The 16,922-nt window shown below is 41.4% G+C and overlaps 1 protein-coding gene across 1 annotated transcript in view; it reads right to left on the minus strand.

Annotated features, from left to right (window-relative positions):
• Positions 1–16,922, minus strand: part of PEPD (peptidase D) — a 168,585-nt gene that overhangs the window by 133,189 nt on the left and 18,474 nt on the right. The gene's annotated exons all lie outside the window — the stretch shown is intronic.

Here is a 16,922-nt window from a genome sequence, read left to right on the forward strand (position 1 = left end):
AGCTTCTCTTGGTATTTTTACCCAGGGGAGCAAGAGACAACTCTTTCAAATAAAGACAGGGCTTTTTATTTGTAATATCAGATACCAACTTGCCACTTATTTATTTTTATTCATTAGAAAAATGCTTGGGAAAAAGAAAAAAGGTAGAAGTTATGTGGGCAAGAAGCATGGCCAATCCCAAATTTCTGTGACAAGTTGGAACTCCAAAAACAGAATTGCCTCTTTTTTTTTTTTTTAAATAGAGTTGGGTTTCTAATATTTTTGTGTAATTAATATGCTCTTCTAATTTAACTAACCTTAAGAGAGGGAAAGAAGCTATGAAGAAGTGAGAATTTCTGTTTCCACCCATCTCTCAAGTTTTTGGAATGCTACTTGCCATTTTCTCCAATATTTTTCAAACAGAGGCTCAGAGGTTTTGTGGCCAAGAACCTTGCTAGCTGACAGCATTTTGGGATAAACAAACAAATGCGGATTGTGGTGCAGAGCAAATTTAAAAGCAGCCTAATGTACTACTTCATGAGAGTGACTAGAACATCAGCAAATGTGTTTTAGGTAAAGGGATGATTTAAATAGGCCCAAGCAGAAGAAAAAAGGCACAACGACTCACCTAAGGGGAGTTTCAGAACAGGAAGCAACTAAATTAATGTCCTATTGGACAAGTTCAAATGGGAAAGTTCCCAGCTTGTCTATTTCTCAGCATGCACTTTATGAACGGACACACCACAAGGCCAACATACAACTGTCTCTTACAGGGACCGTTTGCCAAAGGATCTGCAGGGGCTAAACAAGTGCCCCTGCCATGTTTGGGGCCCCTTTAAATACAAAGCTTGAAAAGTCACTTTGGATGTCAGCAGCAATTCTTGGATGATAATTGAATATTCAGCATGAGAGTGAAAGTATTCCAGACGGTTCAAATTGGAATTATTTTGAACTGCTATTTAATAAGAATGGGACAATGCTGGGCGTCCTCAGGATGTGGTCAGGAAAGTCCAGATGGCAGCCATGACCGTCCACTCAACCCTTTGCCCATTCCTAACGTGTGTCCCATATGCAACACATTTAAAGATAGTAAGTGGATGTAACATTAGAGAGAGAGAGCTTGGAATGTATTTGCACTTATAACTGCTGTGAAGAATATCGGAAGCCACTTCTTTATATTATTTATTTATTTATTTATTTATTGAATTTCTATACCGCCCTTCTCCCGAAGGACTCAGGGCGGTGAACAGATTAAGATTTCATTTACATATAATTTTTTATTTTTTATTTTTTTTATAAACAGTAAATAATAAATTGAGTCAACTTGGTGTATCTGCTAAGACCTTGGCATAGAGTTTAGATGTTTATGCTAGCCCTGCTTGTTGAAACAGAAAGGTCTTCAGGGCACGTCGGAAAGTGCAAAGATCTGGGATTATTCGTATTCCAGGGGGTATTTCGTTCCAAAGAGTAGGTGCCCCCACAGAGAAGGCTCTCTCCCTTGGAACTACTAGATGACATTGTTTTAATGATGGTACTATGAGTAGGCCTACTCTGTGAGAGCGTATTGGTTGGTGGGAGGTTATCGGTTGCAGCAGGTGGTCTCGTAAGTACTCAGGTCCATGGAGCCATGGAGCACTTTAAAGGTAAGAACCAACACCTTGAAGCGCACTCGGAAGGCCACTGGAAGCCAGGGCAGCTCGCGTAGAAGAGATGTTACATGTGAGCGCCATGTTGCTCCCATAATTACTCGCGCGGCCGCATTCTGGACCAGTTGGAGCTTCCGGGTGCACTTCAAGGGGAGTCCCATGTAGAGAGCATTGCAGTAGTCAAGTCGGGAAATGACGAGGGCTTGAGTGACTGTGCGTAATGAGTCCCGGTCTAGAAAGCGACGCAATTGGCAAATCAGGCGAACCTGATAGAAAGCTCCTCTGGCCACGGCTGTTATATGATCTTCTAAAGACAGTCGTGCATCCAGGAGGATGCCTAAATTGCGAGCTTTCTCTGCGGGGGTCAATGACTCGTCCCCAATAGTTAGTGATGGGACTAACTGGCTGTACCGGGACGCCGGCAGCCACAGCCACTCAGTCTTGGAAGGGTTATTTAATTTAAATATTAAATTTAAACTTACCGACAAAGAAATAAAGGGAGACTAGTATACCTATTTCAGCTATTCCCTTTATTTCTTTGTCGGTAAATTTAAATTTAACACAAAATAGTTTGTCGCGGAAGCGACTGCCTGCAAAGGCTCCTGGATTGGGGCTGAATGGCAGAAGTGGAAGCAGTATGTTCCATCCCATCTTTGGGTAGACAAGGTTGCCCCGATAGACCGGTCTCACCCGAAAAACACTTTTTTATATCATTTTTCTTTCCTTTCTATTTTTCTTGAACTTTTTTCCTCTCTTCTTGCATTTTTTCTTACTGTTTGTAGTTTCTTCTTTATATTAGTTTGCATTAGTTTTAGCTTTTTTAAAAGTTTTAACACACTTATAAAGAAAACATGAAAAAGATTCAGTTAAGTGGTGGCATTTTAATCACAGTTTGGTCTGAACAGAGTTTATGGAGCATAAAGAATGCATCATGGAGAATGCAGGGAAACTCTGGGACTGCAGTTTGCCCCAGCTGTGCAAGTCCAGTTGTGGGTGTCCTCAGAGTCAAGCAAGAGCCAAGCAATTGGGGACAATGTACCCTTTTGGAAATGAGCCCACAACGTTATGTCTAGACTCACACACACAGCATGGGGCTTTACTGCTTAAACAAGCACCCCCTCCCAGAGCCCCTTTTATCATTCTCCTATGCCTGTTCACTGGGAAACATTTTAAATTAGAGGTATCAAGCGAGCAGTGATTTAGTAGCCTGTTTGTGCATATGCTCAGAATAACAATGGACAAATTGTTCTGCTTCCTTGCCTGTCACACAACAGTGAGATTCAAATCAGGCATCCCTCAAATTGCAACACCCCAACAATGATTTAAGAAAACACAGAGAGAGAGAGATAAATGACTCCAATGAAGGATCTATGGTGGTGGGAAAATCTTTATAATTCTTTGAGATTATCCATTTCTGTAAAGCAGGGTGCCGTGTCATGTCTTTATTATGAGGACTAACCACTTTTCAGCATTTTTCTTTGAGAAAAGTAGATAAAGCTCTATATTTAGTAACTCCTGGGACCTCTTTTGAGCAGCAGAGACTTCAACCACACATTTCTGCATCTGCATTAATCCCAAATGCCGGCTTGGAAGAACTTTGGGCCATTCCTCATTAGAGAGCCGCTTCAATTCGCTGATTTTTTTTTTTTTTAGCAGGATCTTGCATGAAGGAGACTTAACTGAGTGTGTTAAACTACCCTGAATTCACAGCTAGCAAATAATGCTTAGGATCGACCAATGAAGATTAGAATTCTACATGGAAAAAGAGACGGCTGATGTTCAAAAGAACCAAGGAATTCAAGACATTATCAACAGATGCCTGCTGAGTAATTGAAAAAGCCAAGAATACCAAAAATAAGTCACTACAAAATTGTCCTCACTTAACGACTGTTTGATCAGCAATTGTTTAAATTACAGCAACACTGGATATATGATACTTACACCCATCCCCATAACGAAGTTATGACTGTTGCAATGCCCCCCCCAAGTCATGTGAGCAAAATTTGGGTGCTTGGCAACAAGTGCTGAGGTGCGTCAACCCCCCTCTCCATCTATATACCCTTTTGGCTGCCCTGCACCATGGCAGTCCTTGCCAGTCTCTCACATTCACTTGATGGCAACCTCATTAGCTGGAGCATCTAATTAAACTAATGATCCCAGGGCCTCACTTTTCTCCAACACAGACAGCAAACGTTGGCTCAGTGTGCTCAATTAACACAAGACATGTTGCATGCTTTGATATGTTCTTTGTTTAACCAGATTCTTACTTACGTATTCATAATATTTAGATTAAACTGTAGACTGTAGACTGATTATGAGTATCTCCTAGGGGTATTAATGATTGACAGCTCAACCTGAACAAAGACGCTGTCCTGACTTGCTAAAAATTAACTTAAAACAGTCACTACACAATAGCAACAATACATCATAAAGCAGTGAGGCAGGCTGCAACCAAATCTTGTGGCATGTGCCAATTTCCCTCTGTATCTACTCCAACAATATTATCCTGGTGACCCCATGAGAAACATCAACTGGCTCATTCTTCAAAGTGTTACGTCCCTTTCTATGCCAGCAGTGCTCCATCAAAATCTATATGAATCTGCATCTCTAAATGAAACAAGAGGCCCAGCTAACACCAGGGAAGGTACTACTCTATCTAAAAATTGGAGGGGGTGGAGACTTTCCCCACTTCAGGACACCTTTGAGAAAAAGAATTATTAATATAGCGTTCCAAGGGCAAGAATGGAGCTAGTCTTTGTTATAGATGTTTCTCAGGAATTTAACAAAGAACAAGGTTTCTTAACAATGGGGATGGAAAAAGTCACATATCACATCCAATATCTGCTTTGTTCAAGAACACAATAATACAGATAATTCTCTATCACAAACCTGTCCTCCATGCATTTAATCTAGTGAACTGTGAGTTTATACAATAACACCTTAGTTAATCCTTAAACTGCCCACAGGTTTCTTGGTTGAATCTATCTCGGTCATGCTCCCTCACAAGTCTACTCAAATCTTTGCAGTCCCTTCTCAAAGTTATTGCTTTTCATTTGTAAGGAAGATGTATTCAAATGTAGATATTTTTATCTACATATCCCCTGAAAGTACAGATTTTTAGCATTTGAGTCAAAAAGGCTACTGAAACTTTTGAAAGAGCAAAAGTTATTAAGTATAACAAAACGCTGACACTGATCTGTGTCTCACAGATGTGATAATGGGTTCAGGGGGGAATTCAAAGACTGAATTCATTAAGTATCTGTAATGAAGAGCCACTTCGATGAAAAACAGAGAGGAGATTATGCACCCTTAATAAACCCAATCTTCGCTTGCATTCACTTGTAACAGAGACCTAACAGTGCTCATAATTATCTGCAAAATAATCCCATAATCATAAAAAGTTTCACTACCAGTAGGTCCTTCTCATCTTCATATAGTCAAAGACAACTTGCCAGTTGATATCCAAGAAATGGTGGAATAGAATCATTAAAGAAAGGATGCCAAAGGAGGGCCAGAATGAAATGTGAATGACAAAAATTAAAATATTTATTTTAAATAATTAAATTGAATTATTTAATTTCATCTGTGGCGTGTTGGCCGTGTTGAGCTGGCCAAGGCAAGTTGACCACAGCAAATTGGCTGCAGTGAGTTGTCCCATTCCCCCCCAATTCCCTAAACTGGCTTTCTTCTGGATGGATGGCAAAGGCTGGCTTTACGAAACTTTCCCATCATTCCTCTACAAAGATTTACAAGAGGTCAAGTCACCGCAAATCAGACTTTACCAGTTCAGAGGTAAAAAATCAGATACAATTTGCAGAATCCCGGTATATCAAGGGTGGCCGGACTGTGGTTTTGCTGTTGCAGAGAGCTGCTTGCAACTTGACAGGATCCTGCAAAGCCAGTATGAGTGCCAATGCAATTGATGGTCTCCAGCATCCTCCCAGCTCCTCAGCTTTCCTACACCCTGCCCCCACCCCATCCCGCTGAGGGCATCGACATTTGGGAGACATGGGGAAAACAGGGAAATAGCATAGAACAAAGATGGCATAGAACCCATCAGCAGAAGACGGAAGCCACCCAAGGAATGGGGAAAGAAGAGAGCAGGCCAGGGTCAAGATGACGGCACCCAATCTATCCTGTTTCCCCAAAAATAAGACCTCCTCGGATAATAAGCCCAATCAGGCTTTTGAGCGCATGCGCTAAAATAAGCCCTCCCCCGAAAATAAGCCCTCCCCGAAAATATGTAAATGCATGCGCAGCTGGTCCCCGCCATTTCCTCTGGTTGCTTGCCATGCAAACAACACGAAGTGAGGAGGCGAGTCCGGAGGGGGGGTAAGGGAGGGGAGAACATGCCCCATGCATCCCACACGCCCTTACCTAATGGCCACTCCCACAACCCTAGCCACCGCGCCTCTTCTGTCACGCTAATGGCCACGGCAAAAGTCATTAGCAAAGAACAGGGAGGCAACGGCAGCAATGGGACATCCATCCGACGGCATGGTGCAGAGTCCTGGGAAGCATGACTGGAAGCAGCAGCCTCCTGCACCTCAAAAATAATAAGACCTCCCCAAAAATAAGGCAAAGCGCTTATTTTGGGGGTCAAAAGAAAATAAGACCCTGTCTTATTTTCGGGGAAACACGACAGGCCCAGGAAGAAGCAGGGGAGTGACAAAGACTGGGAAGGGCAACAAAGCAGATGTTTTAATTTGGAGGGCCCCCCCCCCTCAAGCAGGGCATACGGAACTCTTCCAGCTCCATCAGCTTATAACCCGACCAGGCTCCAGACCACGGATGGTGATATTCATGGGATAAAGAGAGAGAAGCTATTGTCATCCAATTAAAGGACTCTTAGGGACATATTAATTGGGTGGCAGTGCTAGTCAACAGTTAATGTGAATTTTAAAATGTTGAAATATGTGCAAGTACACATTTTATTATTTAAGCTCTTTCTCAAAACTCCCTCCAAAAAGAATGTATTCCTAAGATTTTTTTTAACGATTAAATATTTAGATAATACACAAGAATCTGCATTACCCAACACAAAAACAGGAAGAAATCCTTAAGATGGTGCATCCCACTTGTATTTTTTAAAATACACATGCAGACCTTAAAATGCATTTATTAAGAAAATACACCACCCAGCCTTTGTTTGTTATTTTTATTTTCTTTAGCTAAAATATTCATAAGCTGATTAGTGCAACTCAACCTTCCACCATATGGTATCCTTCCAATGTTTGGAGAAAAAAACGTCAAGAATTCCCAGTCAATTTGGCTGGGCATTGCAGTTAATAGGAATTGTAGTCCAACACATCTGCACTGTCAATGACATCTAGGTAGGATAGGAAACATCAGGATCTCTGACTGAAAATACAGTGTTCTCAGACTGCAAATATAACACACATATATGAGGGGGGGGAGAGAGTGGGGTCCGCAAGATACCTGAAGCACCAAGCAATGGCTTCCAGGTTCCTTAATTTTTCTGTGTGAAAAGCTACAAAAAAGGAGTTTTGATGAAAGGGTAAGAAAATAAGATGGGAAGCCAGGAACAAAGCATGAAAAATTGGAGTGAGGCAGAGAGGGACATCTAGGGGCTATCACTGGCTTGCCAACCCACCCACTCCTCCTTATACTAACATCAAATGCACAGATGGCAAAGTGTTAACTAAACAAGAGGATGTCAAGGCCAGCTAGGAGAACAATACCAGAGATTTTAGGAGGAACTAACAGATGTTTCTGACAGAGCCCAACGTTGTGGGTATCTTTTTAAAATAAACTCTTCTATAGGCAGCCTAGGCAGCTTTTCAAATTTGCCAAGACAAGAGAGCAAAGAATACTACAGAACAAAAGAAAAGGAGCCCGAGGCCAATTTCCACCTAGAAATATTCAATAACCACCATAAACAAAACACACATATATACACAAAGGAATACTCAATACACGAGAGAGAGAGAGACAGACAGACAGACAGACAGACGCATGCACGCCTGCAGTCTTAATCTGCTAGAAGCCAAAATACAAATGTAAACCTGATTTCACCACATTCATAGTTTACAATAATGGGCACAGAACTATTCAGAATCCCTGGCGGTGGGATGGAAGGTTTTCACAATAACAAAATGTGTTATTTCAGGAAGCAAATTTTTCATCTTTTTTAATAAAAAAAGCAGCAAAACTATGCCCAGATGGTGTGCATGGACCCAGGAATTCTCCAAAGAGGAATGCAAGACTCAGTGGCACAGCTGAAATCTGATTATGAGATTCATTTTACCAGATCATGGAACATCAGGAAAGCAGTAGCCAAGAATTGCTAAAGATGGCATTCTTGGCATCCCAAATTCCCTGATCTCAAATTCTGTAGCTGGTATTTTTCTGCTCTCCAGTTGTGCTTAAATCGGTTGAGTGCTTTTTTAAGAGCCAGTGTGGTTTAGAAAGGAAACAAATGCCAAGAAACAACACTGAAGTTTTTAGTTTTTAGTTCTGTCTGAACTCAGCTTGTGCCCGTAGAATTTTAGATTCTTTCATCCAAAACATCTGTCTATCTATGAAGGGCAGGTGTCCCTGGCTGGGCTTGGGGCAAGGTCAGATATGCAACACTCTTGGTTATGCACCATCACTTACCGGTAAGTTCAACATGGGTCACTGGCTAAGGTTCTGGTTACTGAAACATAATCACCGCAAGAGGTTTGAAGAGCTGAGTTGACTCTGGCCTAATGCTTGGGATATTTAGCTTCCTTCTCAGGGTCTGAGAGCCGTAGAGGAGCAAAAACTAAATGAAGATGAAACGTTGTGCTTACCCACGTGACGGGTCTTGCTCTCCACTCCCTTTTTGGCCCCACCCGAGGTCACCAAACACACCTGCATTCTAGCACTGATTACAAACTAGCATTGATGATGTTACCTAGTTTGGGTAATGAAACTTCTGCAAGAAAACAAGCAAGCTGAGAGAGCACCAAGGACCCCATACTTCTATTTTGCCGACTGAATTTTGATAGCATCTACAGCAGACACCAAGTCCTGCTTTTCAAGGTCTCAGGATAGGAACAAGTGGTGGGTTGCTCCTGGTTTGGGCCGGTTCGGGCGAGCCGGTAGTGGTGATGATGTGACATCACCGAACCGGTTCTCTTTGACTGGGAGCTGGACCCTTCCGCCCGCCCCCGCGTTAAACTTACCTTTATTTCTTGTATTTTAGCCCAGATGATAAGTACGACAGAGTGGATTGCCGCACTCAGCCGGGCAGAAACTTAATGCGCTTGTGCGATAAAATATTCTGGGCAGAATGGACAGAAAATTCAGCACTTGCCACATTTTCAACTTCTTACTTCAATGTTCCTCAACAGAGTGATTTGACTGTGCTCTAGAAATGTCTTTTGAAAAGCAGGTTCTGGAGAGACGACAATGAGCAGACAGCCTGTCCTCTAAAAAATATGCAAATTTGGATGCAGATATTCACGAGCTCCAGGACATTGCAGGCCAAAGATAATTCCCTGCAAGCAATTACATTGTTTTGCCATATGTGGTACACAGACCAGCTGTTGTACATTATGTTTTGATTCAGCAAATAACTTTAATCAATACACTGACTTGTTCTGTCAGTTATAATTAAACTGAGGTAAACGGCAGGTGCAGCATTAATTAGCAAAATGGAAGTCTGCAATATAATATATTGCAGGTATGTGGTCTTAAGCCCTAAATTGTGCAATTACACTTACTGTCCACCTAATCCGGAAAGATTGGCAGAAGGGAGAGAAGGCAAGTGAATAGATTCCAAGCCTGGTGATCTGCTCCAAGGGTAGACACAGCTTGTCCATGGATTTCCAACAGAGGACTCTTTCCATGTGGACCCAATGTTCAATTGTACTGCACTGTTTCTTAATAAACCTTGGATACCTAGCCAGCCCACCAGGCGTGATAGCAAACAGAGATTAAAAGTTTGTGTTGTGGCCTGTCGACCACCGGCCCTTCCAGCAGTTGAATCAGAGTAGTAGGAGGAGGCGTGGGAGTCAGGGTCAGCATCAAGGCAACCTGAGAGCTCCGAGGGGGAAGAGGGAATGGAGTCAGCAGAGAGAAAGAGAGAGAGAGAGGCAGAGCCTGGGCCATCCGTCAGCCCTCAGATGGAGAGTCAACAGCCCCCAGGTCTGGAGGTGGCTGATGAGGAAGAGGAAGAACAGCTGGGTCCAGTGCGTGACGCGCAGATACGCAGAAGGCAGAGGAGAGGAGAGCAATGGAAATCTATGGGCCAGTCCTTGGGACGGAAGAGCCATCACTGCTAGCGAAGCCCCACCCTGGCTCTGGGGATAAAAGGCAGGGGACGGAGATGAATAGATGTGGCAGACAACTATTCATCTCCCTGCTGGACAGACTTGTTAGCCTGCGGTGAGAGAGAAACTGTTTGCCGGGGCTGCTGGCGCTCCTAATAAAGGAATCATTGATTTAAATACAGAGGGTTTGTCATGTTTGGGGAGCTGGGTCAGAACAGTTTGTTTCCATTTTTAACAGACCACAGTTCATCTTTTTTCCCCAAAAAACCTGAGCAGGTTAGCCCAGCAATGGAGACGGAGAGGGAGAAGGGGGCAGCATTTCTGTGTGGTCCCGTTTCTGTGTGGCACTGTCCCCTCAATACTAGTGGCTGCCCCTGTCCCCTTCTCCCTCTTCCTCTCCACTGCTGGGCAATCCCGTGCAAAGAAGTGGGCTAGCAGAGAGGGGAGAGTGCGAGGTTGCTGCTTCTGGGATGAGGAGACCCGGGACACATCTGGCTCCAGCTTCTCTTCCTCTTGCAGCCAGTTTTCCTAGTCTATCTTGACACAGTCTCTCTCTCTCACACATATACACACACGCACACACACACATACACAAACAGGTTGGATATTTCTTTCCTCCTGCCCCCCCCCACTGGAGACCCCTGGATTCCCTCCCCAACCGTGCCTGTCCCATACAGGTACCACTTACACAAGTGATGTAGATCTGGCCACGCCTACTCAGTTACATGACACACACCCCAGCCACGCCCCCCCCCCCAGCCAATCGTTAGGGCAGAAAACCGGTTGTTAAAAAATTTGGAGCCCACCACTGAGCTCCACATATCCTGTAACAGACCACAGTTAACTGAAAACAGAAGTTTGAAAACACAAATATCCAGATATTTAAACACTAAACTGAGTTCTAAGTCTGAATCAGGTTAACATACCTGCATTTTCTTTCACATGCACAAACTAACTTGCTCCAAAGGCACTAGCATAAACCCTCATTTGACACCAAGTTCTGGATTATGGCACCGGAAGACATTTATGAAAATACTCCCTAAAAACAGATGAAATACAGAAGGGTATCCACACCGCACATATAATATAGATGCAGTTTTAACTGCACAATGGTGGGAGTCATCTTATATTTTGATCCCGCCTTGAAGATACTCTTGGACATAGGGGAAAATTTTCCACAGGATTCTGGATGGAAAAGGGTAAGGATGTTGATGGGAAGAGGTTTAGTGGTGTTCTGTAGTCATTTTCATCTTGAAAACACTTTTCTTTCCTAACTGTTATTACATATTAATATCTGGCTTAGAATCCATGTGTCATTCTGTGCTCTGGTCTCACCAGTGGGCCATTCCACCTCTTTGATGATAAAAATTCTTGAGACAGTTTTAGATAATTTTCTTCACTGGATATTTGCTCCCAAAACAAACTGCTTCCCCAAAAACTTGAAGAAACTGCATATTGGATGTGACAAGCTCTGAACATTTAATCATTTACAAAATGTACTTGTTTCCTAACCAAGACAAAGCAACTCTGATAGACTTTCCCCAATTGTTCTGCCAATGTACTTTTCATTCACGAGTTATAAAAAGCATACCTTTGTCTAGATTGGCCTTTAAAAAACCACTTGGACTATTTGTATATGCGGCAAGGGCTGAACTTTCCACTAGAACCTATATCCCATTTTCAATTGTCAGCCCTTGCAATATGCATCCCTTTCACAGGTACTATTAGCATTATTATTTCAATTGTTATTTTTTTTACAGCATTCATCTCACAAAGACTAACTCATCTGGAGACAAAATGATGCCCAAAGTGAAATGCAATACAGCTCTTACAGCTGGTAAGAGAAAGATAATTGCAATACCCATAATAAAATCTGTAATCTAACTGTGCGTCCATCAGTAGACAAGTTCTATTTTAATATAGTTAACTGCCTTTCAGAAGCGGCAGGGCACAGTGGGGGGGGTGGACCAAAACTTAACACCCGTTGCTGGCCATGAAGCAACAATGGAATAAACAGCTTCCTTTGCATAAAATTCCACAGTAAGACGTGAACTTTTATTGCTTCTGATAGATTAAAGAACAGCACATATGTTCAATTGTGAAGAGAATGTTAAACAACTGGAAAGAATATTTTAAATTGCCTAAGAATGAACAAGATCTATATAACTAAATATCAACATTCAGGCCTGGTGGGAGCAGCTTGGAGAATTTTTTATTTTTTTTTGGCCAAGATGTTAATTGGTGAGCTCTGCTCAAAACCAAAAACCAACTTGTTCTTTTATACTCTCCTTCCGCCACGAATTGAAGACCTGGCTTTTTCACCAAATGGGCTGAAGCTGTAGGGGTGATTTTAAAAAAAAATTGAATTTGAATTTATTTTAATCAATTTTAAACTGATTTTAATGTTTATGCAATTTTTTATGTTCCTTTTGTAAGCCGCCCTGAGTCCTTCGGAAGAAGGACGGCATATAAATTACATACATACATACATACATACATACATACATACATACATACATACATACATAAATATCTATCTATCTATCTATCTATCTATCTATCTATCTATCTATCTATCTATCTATCTATCTATCTATACACAGAATCAGGGGATTTGGAGGGACTTTGAAGGTCTTTTAGTCCAACCCCCTGCCCAGGGGTGAAATCCAGCAGGTTCTGGAGAACCGGTAGTAGAAATTTTGAGCAGTTCAGAAAACTGGCAAATACCACCTCTGGCTGGACCCAGAGTGGGGTGGGAATGGAGATTTTGCAGCATCCTTCCCCTACCACGCCACGCCACCCAAGCCACGCCCATAGAACTGGTAGTAAAAAAATTTGGATTTCACCACTGCCCCAGCCCAAGGGAGGAGTCCTCATAACATCTTATTCAATCTTTTCTCAGGGTGGGTTTGGTTTAAGTCAAGTCGATTTAAATCACGATTTAAATCACTAGTAAAAAACCTTCATTTAAACCAACTCGATTTAAATCATAACTTTTAAAGAGCAACTGTCATCTCTGTCCCACAGCGGCTCCTCCTCTGACCCGCTGTTGACTCACTGACAGTCCCAATATTGCAGAATATGCAGCCTCATGCTACATAACTAAGCTCCATTTCATGCTGAATAAACTCAATTATTATTAATGTATCTTAAATAGAAAACTATCTTTAGATAGATTTTTTTTATTCCAAAAGCATTTTATTAAAATAAATTTGATAAAAATAAAAAAAATCTGATTTAAATTTAAAAATATCCAATTTAAATTTTAAAAATCCGATTTTTTTGATTTTTTATTTTTTTTACCATCAATTTTTAGCCACCCTAACCACAATTCTGGGAGGCCATCAGTTCCACGTCTTAAGAGTTCTGTCAGGAAATTCCTCCTCATTTCCAGGTTGGATCTTCTTCTGATAAGCTTCCACCCATTGCTTCTTGTCCCGACAGTGGTATTCTCTAGCCTGAATTATTCTGCCTCACCAAGAAGTAGGGTGTAGTCTACATTATCAAATGCCTCACTGAAATCTAAGTATACTAGATCCAGAGCATTCCATGGTCCAGTAATTTAGTCACTTTATCAAAGAAGGTAACAAGATTAGTTTGGCATGGACAGGGATGGTTCACATGGCCTCTGCAAGTGAGGCATCTTTAGACTCAAAAGTAAATGTTCTTCAAAAGCATGAAGCCTTCAGATCTAACCTTTATTACAATGAAAGCAAGAATGTGATGTAAATCCCACCAAGTGATCTACAGTCTTTTCTCTTTAGGATCAGAATACAGCAATGAAGGGATCTTGAATTTGGATGGCATGCTTATCTATTTTATGATGACAAAGTTGATAAAGTATTTAAAAGTCATATACTTAGAGACTCTTTGATGAGAGTTTGGAAGAAGCACCGACTCAAATGGGATTATAAAATACCGCTATGGCTGGATCTTGGTCATACCTTGTGGAATACAAATATAATGTCACTCGGGGGGGTTTTATACAAAGAGGTTCTTTTTACAGATGCGGGCAGATGGCAGCTGAAGACATTGCAGACACTGTTGGACGAAGGGATTAATTTAACCTGGTTACAATATAATCAATTACAATTGAGATGGAAAGAGGACCAAAAAACTGGTATTATGTTGCATGAGGAAGAATTGGTTAGACATATAAGAGAGAAAGGTCCAATGCATATTAAAAGGCTTTATAATGTTTTGCTAGAAAGGGATTCAGAAACTGAATTAGTTAAAGATTGTATGATTAAGTGGGCACAAAATTTTGAAGAACCAGTGATGTTGGAAACATGGGAAAAAATTTGGGTTCAGAATGTTAAATTTACACAGTCGCAGAATCTGAGGGAAAATTTTTATAAAATGTTTTATAGATGGCATTTAGATCCTAAAAAGTTGTCATGTATGTACCCTAATGTTCAGCCAAAATGTTGGAGATGCGAATGTTTGGATGCTACGTATTATCATGTTTGGTGGACCTGTAGGAAAGTTAAGGCTTTTTGGATAAAAATATGGTGGGTCATGCAGAATGTTTTGAAGAAAAAAATTCAATTTTCTCCACAATTGTTTTTATTGGGTATAGTTAAGGGTTTTACACGGGGTGAAATAAAACTAATATTGTATATGATAACAGCAGCAAGATTATTGATAGGTAAATATTGGAAGAATGAAGTTTTGCCTACTATCGAGGAATGGACTTTGAAGATGGCAAGTTTTGCAGAGATGGCGAAGATCTCAGCATATTTAAAAGATTGTTCACAAGAGACTTATGAATGGGAATGGAAAAGGTGGATAGAATATGTTCAGAACAAATACCAAACTAGAAAGTATCAAATAGCTTTTATTTGAAAATAATGTATTAGAAATATCTTAATGTAAAGAGACAAAGAGGAAAAATTATATAGGGGGAGGGATGGGTTCAGGTATATATATCAGTATTATTAGTTATGAGTATATAATAGGGAAGTCTGGGGGGGAGGGTTAGGGAGGGCTAGGGAGGACGGGAAGTTTGGGGAGGGAGGTGGGGGGGTGAAAAAAAAGGGGTGAAAATGTAATTGTAAAACTTTTGCAATAAAAAAAAAAAAAAAAGAATACAGCAATGAAGGGTAGGACAAGATTTTCCGATTCTTCTTCTCAAGGCCCAACAGCTTAACAGTGAAGTTGCTGGTCTTTTCTCAGAAATGCTGTGGGTGTCTCCAACTGTGGGCTGTTTAGGTTAACTTATGAGTCTACACACAACTTTACACACAAGAAGGCTCCATTTTTTCCATTCAGGACATGGTGAGCCAGGTTGTGAGAACTCTTAAGCACAACTTTACACACTACAAGGCTCCATTTAACAGGATACAGTTACTACCAAAAAAAGGAACCCCACAACTTTACCTTCCTCTTTCATTTGTGCAAAATTGACCAGCTCATTAGGTCCTCCTTCCATAAAATTATGAGGAAAGCATCATGTGCTGCAGATAAGTACTTTAAAGAAATCTGCCTTTTAAAGAAATCTGTGTCCAAGCTTCCTTTGACCTCCCTGGTGAGGTGAGGAGACGACTCCTCCTCAGTTTATCATGAAAGGAAACTTTCTTATCTTATTTTATTTCATTTTGAAGAAAAAGTTGCCTTCCATCCAGTTGACAGAGGGAACAAAATAGATGCCTGACACAAAAATATTTCTAGGTTATAAAAGTTGCAGCAAGAACAATGAGTTGTGAAAGAATTTTAGGATGGTATCTTGTATTTCAATGCTTCTGTGACTTCTCCTTCTTTGACCTGACCACAGAACACACATTCTCTGGTCAACTGAGCAGCACAGCTAAAGACCTGACACTAGCCTGTGTTGGGTCCAGCATCGGCTATGCAATAGCAATAGAATTTAGGCTTATATACCGCTTCACAGTGGTTTACAAATTGTCAGCATCTTGCCCCCAACAATCTGGGTCTTCATTTTACCAACCTTGGGAGGATGGCTGAGTCAACCTCGAGCTGGGCAGTATCAAACTGCTGGCAGCCGGCAGAGTTAGCCTGCAATACTGCATTCTAACCACTGCACCACCAAGTCTCTTTAGCTATGCATTAAGGAAGAGCGCCAGCATGCTCAAAAAGCACATTCTCATTTGCATATTTCTCCCCACAATCAAATTTCCATCCTTTTTCATTAAGGAAAGTACAGCTCCCCACCGTTCTGGCACATCAACACAGAAGTGATGGTGGGACCCCAGGTAACCAACTCCTTTCCACCTTGGGTTCAAGGCACAGAATTGTTCTGCTCTCTTTGGAAATGTGTCTGCAAATGACATAGAGGTGAGGTGAGAGGCACAAAAGACAACCATGGCTGAGGTTGCCACAAGAGTGTTCAGGGCCCCAAAGAAAGCATTGAGCAGCTGAAGGCTTTGCAGCCAATCACAAGACACCAGAGGAACATTTTCAAAAGCTGGATGGCTTTCTCCTTCTTAATTTAAGCTTGGGTTCTAATCCAACAAAGACGGTCTTAATTTCATTCCTCCACTGAAGACATTAGCCAGGCCTTCCTATTTGGCATCATTCCCATGTTTGATAAGGATTGGATTCCCTTCTCTCTCTTTCACAAGAAGAAAAAGAGAGAGAGAGATGCCTCAGCTCTGAAATCCACCAGTGGGCAACCTGCCCCCACATTCCTGGGCACCCTGCTTAATTCTGTCACCAATTTCCAGCACCTCTAAAGACCTGCTTGCTTTTCCTCCATAACCTTTTCTCTCCTTTCCCCTCCATTATTTTTTTTCTTACTAACACTTTCTTATTGACCTAAAACATTACTTCTGCGCATTTCCATTTATTATATTTCCCAGTTCTAATTTGTTTTTAAAAAATGTGCAAGCTTCCAATATATTGTGTTGTGGAAGCTCTAATTCCAGTAGACTGGTTTTGCCAAATTACATTATTCCATTCCAGGTGAATTCCTGAAACACTCAGATTTTTTTTAGAGAAGTGATCGATATCCATCTTCTCAGGTTATTTCCTCCAAGAGACCAGAGAACATTAAACCTATGCCCTATGGATGCCCAATTCA

The sequence above is a fragment of the Pantherophis guttatus genome, chromosome 11, assembly GCF_059756535.1.
Source record: "Pantherophis guttatus breed Tessera chromosome 11, ASM5975653v1, whole genome shotgun sequence".
NCBI classification, from domain to species: Eukaryota; Metazoa; Chordata; class Lepidosauria; order Squamata; family Colubridae; genus Pantherophis; species Pantherophis guttatus.